General features: G+C 40.4%; 1 protein-coding gene across 6 annotated transcripts in view; it reads right to left on the minus strand.

Moving 5' to 3' along the window:
• Window positions 1–16,406, minus strand: part of LOC309689151 (heparan sulfate glucosamine 3-O-sulfotransferase 5) — a 133,469-nt gene that overhangs the window by 94,625 nt on the left and 22,438 nt on the right. The window contains exon 1 of one of the 6 annotated variants that reach the window (XM_082505378.1): window positions 2,622–2,701. The exons of the other annotated variants lie outside the window; for them this stretch is intronic. The gene's annotated coding sequence lies outside the window, so the exon portion shown is untranslated. Of the gene's footprint in view, window positions 1–2,621; window positions 2,702–16,406 lie in introns of those variants that run through there. 6 annotated transcript variants of the gene reach the window in all.

Here is a 16,406-nt window from a genome sequence, read left to right on the forward strand (position 1 = left end):
CTTTGCCAGCGCAACACTGAAAAATAGTGCATAAAATCATAGTGGATAAGCATAGTGGACATGGCTGTTTTTAATTTCTGACTCCTTATATAAAGGTTCTCCAGCTACATTAAGGAAAAGCTGTGGTCTGAAACAGCTGTGACTGAGTGTAGAAGCACAGCTGACAAACTTCTGACCTTTGACCTTTATTGTCCTTTTGAACATTTTGTTGTGCAGCTTGCTTTGTAAACGTGAGCATTCTCAGTGCATTTTACTTACATCACAGTACATGACGTGACCTCTTACTGATGAGTTGCTGCTAACATTCAAGACTGCCTTGTGTAGCTTCAATGAAAAATGTAAGCGCTTGCTATCGCAGACGCCACAGTAACATTTCCTCAGAAGGTCCGTTGGTCTCTCGTGACTAGTGGCGGTGGCGGATGGAGACATGTGATAGCGCTGGCCTTATTCTGCTTTATTCCACCGCTTCCAGTGATCATTTCCACAGGGTGTGTAGCCCTTTGCATTGCTTTTATACAGAGTTAATACCACTGGCTCTCTTTTTCCTTGCTGGCTCCTGTGCTGGCTGATCTTATGATAGCGCAGTAATCATCAGTGTGTGTGCCAGAGATAGGTCTGCTCTGAGAATTTCCTGTAATGATCACCTACTCATCCCCTCTGTCTCAGCCTTTCATTTTGCTATGTCAGGCTTTCATACTAATCCATGCTCATTATCTTATCTGATGTAATTTGTAAAGCACATAGACAAAACCATTCGACTAGGAGCGAGGTTAATGTGTTTCTCTATTCTTTCTTGAGGATTCTTGAGTGCTCAAGTGTCTTATTTGCCGATTGAGCCTGACGTTTGACAGTCAGTGAGTGTGTACATACAAGTGTAAGCGCAAGCAAAGTCAGGCTCTGGTGGATGACAAGATTAAGACACACATGGTTTGGGATCAATAGTTCTCGAATCTACCAAGCAACTGACTCACAGGCAACCTGCTCAACTTGTCTGTTTTATAGACTATGTGCACGTTAGCATATGCTACTGCGGAAACTCCTGTGGGGAGCTTTTTTTTTCCGGTTCCCTATTCACGCCTTGTTTACGGTCCAAAACAAGTTAAGCAAATGAATGAATCAAGCGGCGATTTACATTTCTATAGATGTCTTGGGCATTTACCCAATATATCTGTAAATGATATTCATCGACTTGTCGATATATTCCCCCCGCGCCTCAGAGCAAAAGAGAAAAGGGATTCAAATGTTATATTTCTCAGTATCTGTAAACAGCTGTCCCTCGTTTATCGCGGGTGTTATGTTCTAAAAATAACCAGCGATAGGTGAAATCAAGTAGCCAATTTTATTTTTTGACGGTGCAAAATGTTTCGTGGACATTGTGGACATACAGTACTGCACTTCAGAGTCACACTGCTAGCGATCGATGCAGCGATTCTGTACTATACAGGAGAGACGTCACGGAGGAGATCGTCTGCAGCGATCAGGACGCAGGACACAATGTGATGTAAAAAAAAATAAGCATGCAAACTTGCACTAAAAAATCTGCGAAACAGCGCGGTGAAAGGTGAACCGCGTTATAGCGAGGGACCACTGTAATTTTGAAGGTAAGTCACAACATATCCTTCGTGAATACTAATGTATAGAAACCCTTACCAGCAATCATTCATTTTTTGTGTGGCTTTTTTTCACGGTTTGTTAACATGCTGTGTAGGTGTGTACTTGACTAGCTGATATCAACATAACGGGGAAACATCTGGTTTGACTATTCTTCACCTGTAGTTTGAATGCTGAACATTTGCCTGTTTAAATCATAAGACCAGTCACTATACAGAGATGTGCTTCTGAATGTGGATGATGTGTCTTCTGCATGCAGTAATGCAGTTCTGCTTGTGTTGAGTGATGTAAACAACTGATCGATCTAAACTCCTTAAACGTCAAAATTGATCATTAGATTTTTTCATGACACAACAGTGGTGAGTGTTCCCACCTTCTCCTCCTGTAACTTAACGCGATCTTTCCGTTTTCGAGTTTTGGACATGATTTTGGAGTATATCTTCGCAGTAGCGATTGACCGCAAAGTAAAGCTACCGGAAATATACAACCCTACATCCAGTCTCAAACCAGGAAGTTAGCATTTTCTCGTGCACAGGGTCTATTAGACCGGAGATGGAGTAGCCATCCCCTTTGTGCCATCGTAAACGTTTTCCTGCTTAATTTACTAAAGCACTTATTCACAACTTTTTTAAACGTTAGCCAAGGTAGTTAGCAAAAGGATCTCTGTGACAATTCTAAGTCACTTTGGTACGTTTTCTGGCTAATACTAGCAGTAAACGCTGCAGTATGCAGTTCGAGGCGGTGCTAAACATGGGCAAATGTAAAGAAGCCGTTTATTAGTTACCGTATTCTTCGGACCATAAGGCGCACTATCGATGAACGGGTCTGTTTTCATACATAAAGCGCGCCAGATTATAAGGTGCATTAAGCGAAACAAAACAGTCAGATAAGTCAAACTTTACTCAAATCATTCTTCTTGCTTCCTCCACTTCCATACCATTGATTCATTTATGTTGAATTCTCTCGCAGCTGCTCTATTTATATGTTGTTGCAGTATATTAATGACTAACCTCATGTTGTGGATGGATTATCTCAGTTGTTCTCCTGACTGAAGTTTGGTCCGTTTACAGCATCCTGCCATGCGATTGCATTTGTCCCTAACCATCGGAAACTTTTATCGAGTGGAAAAAAGTTAGCATTCATCTTCCAGCTTCACTGCGTTTATGTCATGCTAACATAGCTGTGTCACTAGCGATCTCGTAGCACATCATTATATACCAGCTGTCCAACTTGAGTAACCCTACAAAGGTCACTGCTGTTTAGTTTTCTGTCTTCATTTATGTCAGACGTGATAGCAGGGCTGTACATTTGAATTTTTTCAGAAATCTCTCAGTCAGAACATGGTATATCATGTTTAGGTGGAAACTAGAGAGCTAACTTCCTGCTAACTTCTAACTCTGTTTTCTAATTCTGTTTTCATGGATGCCTGGATGTTAAACTTAATTGTTAAACCTGGTAAAGCAGCAACACTGATTATTTTATTAAAGATGAAAGAATTTAGACAGATTCTCAGTGATGCTGCACTGCTCGTTTGACTTTGGGACCTGAAGTGAATGGAGTTTTGGATCCAGATTACTCCGCGAGGCTCCTGACTACGGTAGCCGTTATGCTCTGACGATTCATCAAGCGGTGCGGCTTCGTAGCTTACCAAAGTCGTACCAAAACATTTTTTTGACAGAGTTTTGAACGCCATGTACCACATAAAATTGGTTCGAGGTCAGTAAGCATACATAAGGTCAGTATTCATACATAAGGCGCACCGGATGATAAGGCACATTGTCGATTTTTGATAAAATTAAAGGATTTTAAGGGCGCCTTATAATGCGGAAAATACGGTAGTTGACATTTTTACAATCCATAGTTTTTTCCATGCTGCCTATATTTTCTTTAAGTATAACACAAAATTACCCTGGTTGGCCATGACATGTGTATATATGTGCACATGCTGAATTTCTTTTATACATTACATTATATCAGTTTCAGTAAGGAGATCAGAGACTGAAGTGATGCTTGTGCATCTGAACAATGAGCATTCGAATATGGCTTTATTCATGTTTTTTAAAATACAGAAAAACTTACAATTGCCTCACTTTAATAACTTCAGCATGTCTCGGAATCAAACTGGGAACTAAAACAGAACATAAATATTTTCTTCAGTTCTGCAAAGTCCCTCAGGCCATCAGGCATTTGCAGCTGTTCAACTGCCCTCATGCAGTCTTCCCCATCCAGTTGAATGTAGCAGCAGATGGGCGGAGTCAAACATTTGAGCCAAACTACGTTGAGCCTCTCCCTGAATTGCACACTGCAGTCAGGGACTTCTCGTTTGCCTTGCACCTTGCTCTCCCATCAGTTTACCATCAAAGACCTGTGGTTTATCCACAATGTGCATTCACAAACTACAAAGAAAAAAGGTGCTGGCCTCTCATCTTTCCCAGCTTCAGTCACTGTTAATGGCAACCAAGGCAAACTGTGTGTCTAGATTGTCCTAAAATGGTCTGATTCTTATATAGCGCTTTTCTACTCTCACGGAGTACTCAAAGTGCTCTATACAACATGCCTCATTCACACCCATTCTCTTTCTAACGACATTCATACTCCGATGGATGTGTCGGAGAGCAAGTTGGGGTTAGTGTCTTGCCCAAGGATACTTGACATGCAGACTGGAGGAGCCAGGGATCGAACCACCGACCTTCCAATCAGTAGGTGACCTGCTCTACCTCCTGAGCTACAGTCACCCATAAAAGACACAGATAAAAACATACTACAGACTGGGGCCCATCAGTGAAATTTAAGACCTTTTACAATATGTGATTTAAAAATCTGACCTAAACAAGGTGATGTGTCTGTCAGTGCGCCCCAGGGTGGCTGTGGCTACAACGTAGCTTGCCATCACCAATGTGTGAATGTGTGTGTGTGAATGGGTGGATGGCTAAATGTGTAAAACGCTTTGGGGTCCTTGGGGACTAGTAAAGCGCTATACAAATACAGGCCATTTGCCATTAATGTGTTTTTTCTCTTTCAGACAAATTTTAGGTTTTAATAACTGGCTGTTATCAATGCTGATAAAAAAACAGATTAAAAATAGCTAATATTAGCTGATAATATCCTCCCACCAATAAATTAGTCAGGTTCTATTTTAGACATTCTAAATAGAATAGGCAAAGAGTAGAAGATATTTCAATCAACCAATTATATAAATCAACACAGATGTCCACCAGTGAGGCATTGTTGGCCAACCACTTCCTTGGTCAACTCTGTCCATGTCCAACACTTATGTGGCACCATATTTGAGCTTGCAACATGGAGTGATTTCTTTTTTCCCCTGTGTTTGTCCACATGATGCTGCATACTCAATACTGGAAAATTTTGTAAAATATCTACATGAATTACTGAGCTTAATATCATAAATCCCTTAAAAAATGTGAGATGTTGAAACTAAAACATATATTAATGGTGGGATGACTTCTATTCTATTCAATTCAATTCAATTTTATTTATATAGCGCCAAATCACAACAAAAGTAGCCTCAAGGCACTTCTAAGATAAGATAAGATAAGATAACCTTTATTAGTCCCACACGTGGGAAATTTGTTTTGTCACAGCAGGAAGTGGACAGTGCAAAAGTTATGAGGCAAAAATTAGAATACAATAAGAATAAATACAGTACACAACTGTACAGAATAGAATAAAATAAAATACTATATACAGTAGAATAAAATAAAATAAATATACAATAAGATAAAAATAGAATACAAATACAAATACTATATACAACTGAGTAAAAATACAACGATGACAGAAAGGATTATTGCACTTAGTATTATTGCATATGTATGGATGTGTGTGCTTGATCAGTTAAAGTCTTTATTATGGAGTCTGACAGCAGTGGGGAGGAAAGACCTGCGAAATCTCTCCGTCCCACACCGTGGGTGCCGCAGTCTCCCACTGAAGGAGCTGCTCAGTGCTGTCACAGTCTGCTGCATGGGGTGGGAGATGTTGTCCATCAGGGATGACAGCTTAGCCGCCGTTCTCCTGTCACTCACCACCTCCACTGGGTCCAGAGGGCATCCTAGAACAGAGCTGGCTGACTACTGACTCTATTCATGTGCTTGGGTAGAGGAATGCATGTTTCCTTTTAAGCTGTGTGCAGTTATTGCACATGGCCCGTGGCTATATAGCACGGATGAGAATTAATTGCTTGCTGAAGTTAATTTAAACATTTTTTTGGTACATGGAGTAGGAGAAACTGCTCAATCAGCAAGCTGATGTATGAATAGAATGCGCTAGGAATGAAAAGGGAACCTTAAGAGACGAGACACCAAGATTAGGGCTTGGTGCCCAAACTTTCTGTTCAACCTTTAAATAACCCTCCAGAGTAATGATCAACTCCCCACTTTCTCTCAAAAGACAGATTACTGAAGCAGTTCAGAGGAGACTGCATGATGGTGAAAGACATCTAGAACTCCTCTCCCCACCCTCTCCACCCAACCACCCTCTTTGCTAGGACAGATGTGAAAGCTTTTAAGACTACTGCAAGTGTTCATTAGAGATAAGGGAGTTTGTCTGCACACATAATTGCCCAGCTCCCATGGCAGCCTGTATGTGCCAGTCAACTATTACTACTATGACAGGGGTCGGCCAGGCTCCCGCCACTGTTCTTGTTCCATGACATTTAGACCCATTTAGGCTCATTAGAATTAAGAAGCCAGATTGTGTTTGCCTGTTTTGCTCACACAGAGGATAAATGAGTGGCAGCTTCAAGTATTTTCTTTACTTTTCCTGCCCTGTGGTTCAATAAGGCGCTTAGACATCAGAATATCCTTGTATTTTACTTCTCATTAATGTTTAGTACTTATTAGTTGTTTGTTGTCCAGTTGTCATTTATAATTTTAATTGTAATTTTAACTGTCAGTACATCTGATCCCACAAAACAGCTCTTGTTATTAACTACCCTTCTTAAAACTTGAAAGGGAGGCAATTGAACTCAATGAATTAAACCTTGTTATGGATGGTGAGATCAATGGATGACTAGAAGGAAGGCAGGTTTCTATCAAACTGTGGCATGAACTCCAGAGAACTCAGCTAAATTTGAATACATGCTCATTTCTACCCATGTCTAATTGAAACTAAGACGTTGGTACATTGAGGTACAGAAATAAAATGACAAATGATAAAGACTCTGCAGACACCACTATTTTGTTAGAGGCACACAGTCTGACCAGGACTGATGACTAAATGCAGTGTGCTGCAATTGGCTGATTTTAAAAAAGTAGACAATCACGTTTCTAAAATGTATGCCTTGATAACGATAAGGTTTGACACATTTATCAGAATGTGTGTCACTTCTTTTAGGTGCACTTTTGTTAAAGTAGGATTATTATTCCATTTGCAGTCGGGAATATTTGGCAGCATGTCTCTGCTCATGGACCTCCGAGCAGAAAGATAGTCCACATCACCTGACGACTGTCATTGACTTTAGCTGATCTGTTGGGATTGCTGCTGAATTTGATTCTGTAGCCTGCTAAGATAATGCTCCATAAAGAGTGATGTAGCCTTCACAATAGTGCACTTAATTGCTAAACTGCTAAGCCTAAACATCTTTAAAGTATTAAAACTAGAAAAACATAGATATCTTTATAGAATCAGAAATTAAATCAAGATCTAAAACAACTTTTCTTAGTAATGACCAGACATCTGGAAATATTTAGTAAAATTAGGTAAATGTGGCTTACTAAGAATTGTGCTATTGCCTTTTTTGGGGTCTAGTAGGGACATGAAGCACCTTATGTTTGATAATGCAATTATGTTGATTTGTGCCTATGAAAAGCCTATAGAGAGGAGTTGTCAATTAATCCAAACGTGCTTCTTGGAGTCCTCCAAACACCCAACTGCACATTGCTTGACATGGATGAGTGTGTCTTGAGTGTGTCTTGGTTGAATGTAGACTGGTTGACAAGTGGAGCAAAAAAGAAACGGAAGCAACAGTGGAGTTCATCAGGAACAGAAGAAATGCAAAACAAAAGAACAAAAAACTCCATTAAGATCAAAAACAGTAATAAATAAAATGCATACTGAATATAATATAGACATTGACTGCAGTGAACACTTTAACACTAACCCCCATCTAACACCAGGTCGCTACAGGTAGACAGGCATGCTGTAGCTGCCCATGGACTGCCAAGGTGCTACTAACATTAAACATTTATTTCACCTAGAAGCTGTGATCCAACATCACACCATCACAAGCTATTTTAGAATAGATCACCTCTGTAAAAATAGTCACAGGTCAATGATTCAACAACCATGTTTTTCGGAAAAGATACAATGAGGCGCATGACCTGAAGTTATCAGTCCTTTTTCTTTTGAGTTGCCAATGAGGAACTAGTGTATGTTACACTCTTAATAGAATATATCTGTGCATGTTTTGGCGACAAAAAGACACATACTATACTCATCGGCGTAACTTTGTGGTGAACACATTGGGGGGGGGGGGGGGGGGGGGTCCAGATTTCTGTCTAAATAAATAATAAATAAATAAATAAATCCCCCTAATCCCCCTGGAAATTACGCCCCTGACTATACTTACATTACAACTGAACTAGATACTAAAGACATTTAGCTGTCTTTACTGAGCTTTGTCAGACTTGTGCTTTTGTCACAGGATAATGTGGCACCTATTTTTATGGACAACGAACCTGGGAGTGCCTTGGACCTTGTGCTGTGCCAGAGTCAGAAAAAATCCTCAGAAAGGGTGGCATGGCTAAAACCATTACGGTAATTGAAATGGTCGAAAACTGATGTTTGTGTATCTATCTAGTGGCTATAGGCCAAATAGTTTATAATATTATATTTACATTTTTAAGTCAATTATATAGATATTTGGATCAATCCAACCACCCCTAGTGTGGAGTGGCCAAACTTTAGTTTGTGATTGCCATGCCCCGCCCCCTAAACAAAGTCTGGCTCAGCTTATGGGCTCAGTTGGCTTTAACGGATCCGGCATGATCCAGGTCTGGCTGCTGCCAGAGTGGATTCTATAAATGATTGATTTCAGGATTGAAACTTACAAATAAATTAATTTTGAGCTTCTGATTTTTAATTTGTAAAAACTGCTTTCACGTTATTAATCTGTTATTCAAATAAAAGAGTTTTGTCAAAGCCATGTCTCAGCTGGACACAAGCTGTCCTTTGGTGTCAAAGTGAAGCAAAGCTGAAGCTGCGTTCATTTTAAACATGCAGAGTAGCCTTGTACAGGGACAGATTTCAATGTGAATTATGTTGTTTTCCCAAATTTAACCAAATGGTTATTTCTAGGTCATTTTTTAGTAGCCAAATTGATGTAGTTCCTAACTCTAGTACCTTTGAAAATATTTTCAAATCCTTTGCAAAGACTGTTCCCGACCACAGGGTGAGGTGAAACTAAGTAAACATAAAATGGAACACAAAGACAGTCTCCACCAACTTTATGACAACTGCCACTCTACTGTCCTACCACAGACTTTGTACAAACACTGAGATACTGAGCATAATGAAGATATGCAGCTGGCACCACACCACATGATTAGAACATTTAGAAAAACAGTAAAAAACTGACGAACTAAAATTTAAATTGAGTGTACAGAAAGTAAAGAATTCTGAATACTTTTTGAATGGAATTTATGGAAGATTTCTTTACTGCAGATTTGTTTTAGGCTAACAAGACAGAGCCCAGGTTTGATGAGTGAAACTTTTAGCTCTGTAATGTGCCAGTTCAGTAAAAACTTTGCACAACAACAAAATATTTTAGAGTCCTGTCTGGTTTCAACTTTAAACAGCCTGTCTGAATGACATACTGTACAAACTTTTTTGCTGCATAATTTCAAAGAGAATATTTTTACTGTTTGCAGACAGGCTGCTTCTATCCTCCAGCTCAGAGTCTCAGGGGAGTGCCAATTAACTTGTTTTTCTTGTCTTTGATCATTCAGTCTGAGATGGTGCAACATTGTGCCAGATTCAGGTAAAGATGAGATTATCTCCTTTTTGTCTTTGTAAAAGTATTCAGGGAAACTGGATCACATCTGCTCTGTCCAGGTGTTTGTATTACAACACTGCAGATAAACACGATTCAAGAAATGACAGACACAGACTTCTGAGGATAGCCCGTGGGGTTTTGAAGTGGATTAAACAGAGGAGTAAGTGTGTTACAGAAACACAGACTGACACTACTGAGCTGGCATTCAGCCATTATTGGATCTTTAAGGGAGGGATTCACATAATTTGGCCCTGGCACTAAGCCTCCTCTAGAGAACTCCTTAACAAACGCCATGGCAAAAATGGATGCTGTGTTTGTGAATGAGTGGCATCCATAAAGATGACAGCAGGCCTTCATGGGATACCGAAGCAGAGGTCTGTCCTAAAATAAAGCAAGCTGTTCAGGGTAGATGACAATGGTGAATGTGGTCCTGTTGGTTGGCACTAGGCCAGTTTGGCATAATGACACTTGCTGTTGAGCAGGTGATAACCTTAGATTGCTAAAATCATCAGCTGTGAAGCTCTGTAAATGGACGCCAACACCAAAGATATGTGGTGATGAACGAGCGAGCCAAAGCTGATGTCCTGCCTGCCCAGATGACTGATGAAAGCACACCTCTTAAGTTACACAGTCTCCTCTAAGATGGCCAGCACACATCATCAAGTTTTGCTTTTGGCAAGCAGTTCCATCCTTTAAAGTTTGATCTAACTTCCTCTGGGCTCTGTGATCAGTGGCATGTCACATCCCGGGAACAAAATGCAGTAAATATGAGAAATAAACAACTTCAGGTTTCAGCTTGACAGAGTTATTTTTCACCAGCGGGAGGAGGATGAGCGGACTCCCTGCCTGGTCCCTGATGAGGTGTTATGACAGTAAGTTTAATAAAGTATGAAGAACTCATTAATAAGTAATGCTTGGCTGTGTTGACAAATAATGCAGAGATCATCAGCTGGAGGCCTGGAGTAAATCACATCAACTGAGGCAGTGAAAGTCACCAAAGCCAAATCTGGAGTTATTCCAGTGAAGGGAGCTCAGCCTGTGAACAATCTACAGAGATGCATCGCTAGACGAGGAAAATGCATATAATTCTCTTGAGGCCTGGAGTGAAGACGGCACTATTTCCTGCTGTGACATCTATCAATATGTAAATATAATGCTGAAATGTCATTTACAGTAATATTAAAAGAATACTTCCAGATTTTAAGAAAATGTAAAGACATGTCCATACATGAAATTCATCTTCCGTTACAATTTCTGCTCACATCAGAAAAAAAGTGGCGATCTTGGTTAAAAAATAAAAAAAAAACTAACTAACTCTAACTCCAGGCTGGCTCCAAAATTGATTCAGTTTCTACAGAGCACTATGACCAAGATGGTGCAGTCCTATGGTGGTGTTTCTTTCCCTGTTTGTTGTGTGTTTCTGGGTCCCTGGAATGAAGCAATTCTGAATGTGTCCATTAACGAGACAGTTTTTTCTGGGCACTTCTGCCTAATTTATCACTGATCTTCCCATGATCAAAACAAAGGCCACAGAAGAGGGGCAAGAGAGGGGGAGCATTAGTTCGGTTAAGACATTAGGGAAACCGCATAGCCTGATCCTCTCCAACATTCACTTTCTGGCAGGCAGGATGAGCCTACTGATATCTGCACTTAGAAACAGCATAAAAAAGTGCTCGTGTAACTGGGTGAATAAGGTAAGTTGTGTAAAGCACAGATAGAACAGAAAACCGCTATATAAGAAAGAGGCCATTTACCATTTTCCTCTCTCAAATCCATTTGACTAACAGAAAGAAGGCTGCATGTGAACAAGACTTTTTACTGCTCTACCAGTGGCTCTCTCGAGCAGTGGGATGCAATGATGGTTTCTACATCAGCCAAAACTGGTGTATGAAATCAAAACCCTATCACACAGCTGCTCACTAAATGTGGATTCTCTCACAGTTATCTGCACACCCTTTTATTTGCCTAGAAAATTGTCTATTGTTTTTATGATGATAGCCAACATCATAAAGAAGTCTCTACATAGATACAAGTCTGCACATTCCCACAAGGCTGGATAAAACGCTGGTTTCTGGTTTCAGTGTTAGTCCTTCATATTTGGATTCTGCACTCTCTACATCAGTTAGAGGTTAGCATGTTTCTTCTCAGCAGCATCATCATCCTCAGAAACTCAGTATATATAAAGTATATATTGATTTTGACCAACATATATGAGTATTTTAAACCTGACCTCATGTGAAATTGTGTTTATGTGACACTGTTTGGCTTGATGTAATGTTCTATTTGTTATAGTCTGCCACTGGTCGGTGAATGTTTTGACTCCTTTGAGTGTTGAAGGTGTGCGGCAGATGTTGGAGTCTTTCCACTCCCTGGCTAAACCACCTGGGATTCATCAGCCTAATCAGCCGCAGTACAAAGAGACCAGCGCTGCCATCCAGACCTTGCCAGATCATCATCTTACTCAGTGTGGTAAACAGGCCAGCATTAAAGTCTGCTCTGTATACTAACAACATAGTCCTCATCTCTAACATATGCCTTGCCGGTCTTGTGTGCAGTTCCAGACCACATACTCACCCATCTTCATAGGACACTGGTTGTCACTCGCCTTACCTAGATCAGATACTCATCTGTCGGCTTCCTCAGCAACATTCTACAAACCGCCATCAATTTTCACCTGCCAACCATCTGATAGCTCTTGCTTCCCCATATTCATGACCAGTGGGAGTCTGGTCCTTTGCCTGGATAAGCGTGGATCCCCAGTAACCATTCTGACTAGTTCCTTTTTGACTCATGAAAATCTCCTTGACAATATAAACTCTGCCTGGACTAATTCCTGTCTCTTCTCCCTTTGACCACGCCCAACCCCTGTTGTTCACTATCCCCTAGCAAGAAATCTCCCCTTCGTCACAATTAGCTGTTTAGTATGTTCATATGTTCCCTATTTTTGCTTGGGTTTTGCTTTTGAGTCCACCAATCCTCCGTTTAGCCAGTCAAAACTCTATTCTGTTCTGTTTTGTTAGGTTTTTTGTCTGATTAGGAGCACATTGCAACTATTTTTCCTAGCCCGAAGAGCGTCTCCACTAGGGGTGGGGGAAAAAAATCGATACTGCGTAGTATCGCGATATTTTGTTTGCTAATAATGTATCGATACAGGGACAGCAGACATTGATATTTTGTTACAAAAACATCCAGTCTACCAGATGGTGCGGTTGAGCTTTTTCTCTAGTGAGGTCAGCGGAGGTTAGGTCAGCACATGGGAAAGTTGATCAAACAAAGATGGAGGAAGAGAAAGAACTCAGGAAAGCGCCATCTGCGTTTAAATCAAATGTCTGGACGTATTTTGGATTTTTTTAACAAGAATGGAACAAATGAGATGGATATGACACACGGGATTTGCAAGGTGTGTCATATGAAAATAAAGTACTACAAACATGAGGGCCCATCTTACATGGCACCATCCAAAAATAGTATTAACCGAGGACGGCAAAGCAAGCTCTAAATCAGCTCAACTGAAAAATCAACCAACCCTGGACACTCTCAGCTTAACAAAGCTATGTTCCCATTCAGAGCGAGCTAAGAAAATAACACAATCTATCACGTACTTCATCTGCAAAGACCTGCATCCTTACAGCATTGTGGAAAACAAGGGCTTACATGCTCAAGACGCTGGAACCCAGGTGATACCATCACAACGTTTTTTCGTGGACACAGCCGTACCCAATCTCTACATAGACATGAAGCGTAAAGTTGTGGAAAGTTTGAGCACAGCAGAAAGGGTTGCATTAACTTGCGACGCATGGACCTCACGGGCTGTGGATTCATATGTGACTATAACTGTCACGATCCTGGGTCTTATGACCCAGTGTTTTGAGTTTTAGTTCATTTTGATGTTTATAGTATGTATGTATGTATGTATTTAAGCCCTGTGTTTCTCTTTGTCAGTGTCGTAGTCTCCCTCATGCTGTGTGTTTCTACCTGTAGCTCCCTGTGTGTTTTGTTAGTCTTCCCAGTTTAGATTTTGTAGAGTTTTTGTGTTCAGCAATAAAAGCTGCCCTTTTGAGTTCAATCCTGTCTCCAGTGAGTTTGCGTTTGGGTCCAATCCCTGCCTGCCACACAGTCGAAACATGATAATAACAGCTCATTATCTCACAGCGGACTGGCGACTGCTGTCTTACGTTCTCCAAATTCGACCATGAAAGTCACACCGGAGCGAACATTGCCGATCTCCTGCAAAATGCAGCACAGGAATGGGGGATTGCCGACAAAAATCTGGTGGTTGTCACCGACAATGCTTCTAATATGATAATTGCCACTCAGCTAGCGGGATACCTGCATGTGAAGTGTTTTGCCCATACGCTCAATTCGGCATCACAACGAGCCTTAAACCTGCCTGCAGTAGCCAGAGTCTTGGGGAGAGTGTGGCGCATAACTGGTTTTTCAATAGAAGCACAGTGGCAAAGCACGCTCTGGAGCAAAAACAGAAAATGTAACAGCTCCCGACTCACAAGCTTAAGACTGACGTCTGCACGAGATGGAACAGTGCTTATGACATACTCCAGCGTTTCCTTGAACAACAACCTGCGATTTGTGCGGCGCTGCTGTCTCCCGAAGTCAGAAAGAGTAGCACAGATATTGTTACTCTAAATGAGACAGATATTGGGAACACTGAAGAAATTGTCCGGGCCTTAAAGTCAATACAAGTTGCGACTACTGTGATGTCTGAGGAAAAGAATCCTACTCTGTCTCTCGTAGCACCGCTGCTAGCACAGCTGTTGCATGACACCCAAGACAACATCCGTGCCACAGCACTGGTCAGAAGCATCAAGCAAAGTATCAGTCAACATCTTAAGAAGATGCCAGCACTGTTGAGAGGAATTCCATCTTCACAGCATCAGCTCTCGGCCCACGCTTTAAAACCCTGCTGTTCCTGTCACCAGAGGAAAGACAGGAAACCTATGCCAGAGTGGTTGCTGAGGCTATAACCCTTCAGGTAAGGCAAACATTCTGGTGTTATAATTTAAATAACTTACTTACAATATTAGTAGATCAGTAATATTTTTGTCATATTGGTAAGGTTCTATTTAACAATTAAATACATTAATTATAATTTGCTAAAGGAAAAACAACATATTACTGCATACTAAAATATATAAAATATTTATTTTCTCCCTTTCTCTGTATGTGTGTGGGTTTTCTACAGGAAGGAAAGAGGCAGCAGCCTGTCTCTGAGCCAGAAGCCCATGAACATCATGAGGAACAAAATCCCAGACCCCTTCTCATACCAGCCAAGATGAGGAAGTCCTGTGGGTTAACAGACTTACTTGGTCAGACTTATGGTGATGTTGGAGCCCCACCAAAATCATTGTCTGCCACAGCTGAGGAGGAGGTGAAAAGATACCAGGAGGTCACGCCACTGGCACTCACAGAAGACCCACTAAGCTGGTGGAAATTCCATGAGCAAGTCTATCCTTTCCTGGCCACGCTGGCAAAAAGATACCTTTGTATCCCAGGTACTAGTGTCTCGGCTGAAACAGTCTTCTCGACCGCTGGAGACATCGTCACAGCAAAACGGACACTCTGACTTCAGAGCAAGTTGATCCTTTTTCTGAGCAAGAATCCTGACATTCCTTCACTGTCCAAATTTGTTTAACTTTTTTTAGGGCAGCAATAAACATGACAGTTTACTTATTTTAATTTAAGACATGTTTTATTTTATTTAAATTTAAAACTTTTTTATTTAATGTAAAATTATATTTTGTTTTAATTTACTTTCAAATTCTTCAGTTGCTGAATGGGCTGCATAGTTTTTACAAACTGCATAGTTCAGAATAGCTATAATTGTACCAGATGGTTGCATTCAGTTAAGTTGGACTAGACTGTAATACAGTAATTCAGTTTGTCAGCAATAAAACTGACTGAAAAGAGAGAAAGACTGAGTGTGAGACTTTGTTATTAGATAAAATGAATATTGATAAAGTTTACCTTTATGGACAGAATCAGCAGTAGAAAAAAGTGATAAATTGCAAAATATCGTATTGCAATACTCAGAATATCGCAATATATAAAGAAAATTGCAATAATATCGTATCGTGAGTTAAGTATTGTGATAATATCGTATCGTCGGGTGATTCCCACCTCTAGTCTCCACCATAAAACTATACCACTAACTATACCAACAGAGTGCACAGTGGACTTTAAAAGGACATTTCTGTAAAAAGAAAATAAAAAGTATTGCAAAAAGGCAGGTTGACAATGACAAATAATAAAAAACTACAACACAGCTTGTGTTAAACTAGAACTACCTTTTAAATGTCTTGAGTGCTAACAACTCTACTGACACTATTATGCTTTACAAGCAATAAGAAATGGCAAGCAGACATGAAGAACTAAAATGTTGTGGATTATGTCTCTAAAGGTACGCTGTTTGGCTGAACTATATATATTATCCAAAAAAGAGAGATTGAGCTGCCTGCTTATAAACCTTGGTATGCAGTAAATGATTATAGGCTAAAGGCACAGACCTTGGTCACCACAGAGAAGGTGTGTTATATATACATGCATTTTTTATAGAGGGAAAAGTGCAAAGGCAGATAAAGAGAGAATCAACCTTGCTCTGAAGGTAACATCTGTGATACCTCTCCTGTAACGTAACAAAGAAGCAGTCACACCACTAAATGCAAAGTTAGCATGGTGTAATTAGTGTAAATGATGCAACGAAACACATACTTCCCACTCACATCTAAAGAATGAGGTCGCATAAGTTAGCAAAGTCACAGGTGGGTTC

The sequence above is a fragment of the Aulonocara stuartgranti genome (genome assembly GCF_965226115.1).
Source record: "Aulonocara stuartgranti genome assembly, chromosome: 15".
In the NCBI taxonomy this organism is placed as follows: Eukaryota; Metazoa; Chordata; class Actinopteri; order Cichliformes; family Cichlidae; genus Aulonocara; species Aulonocara stuartgranti.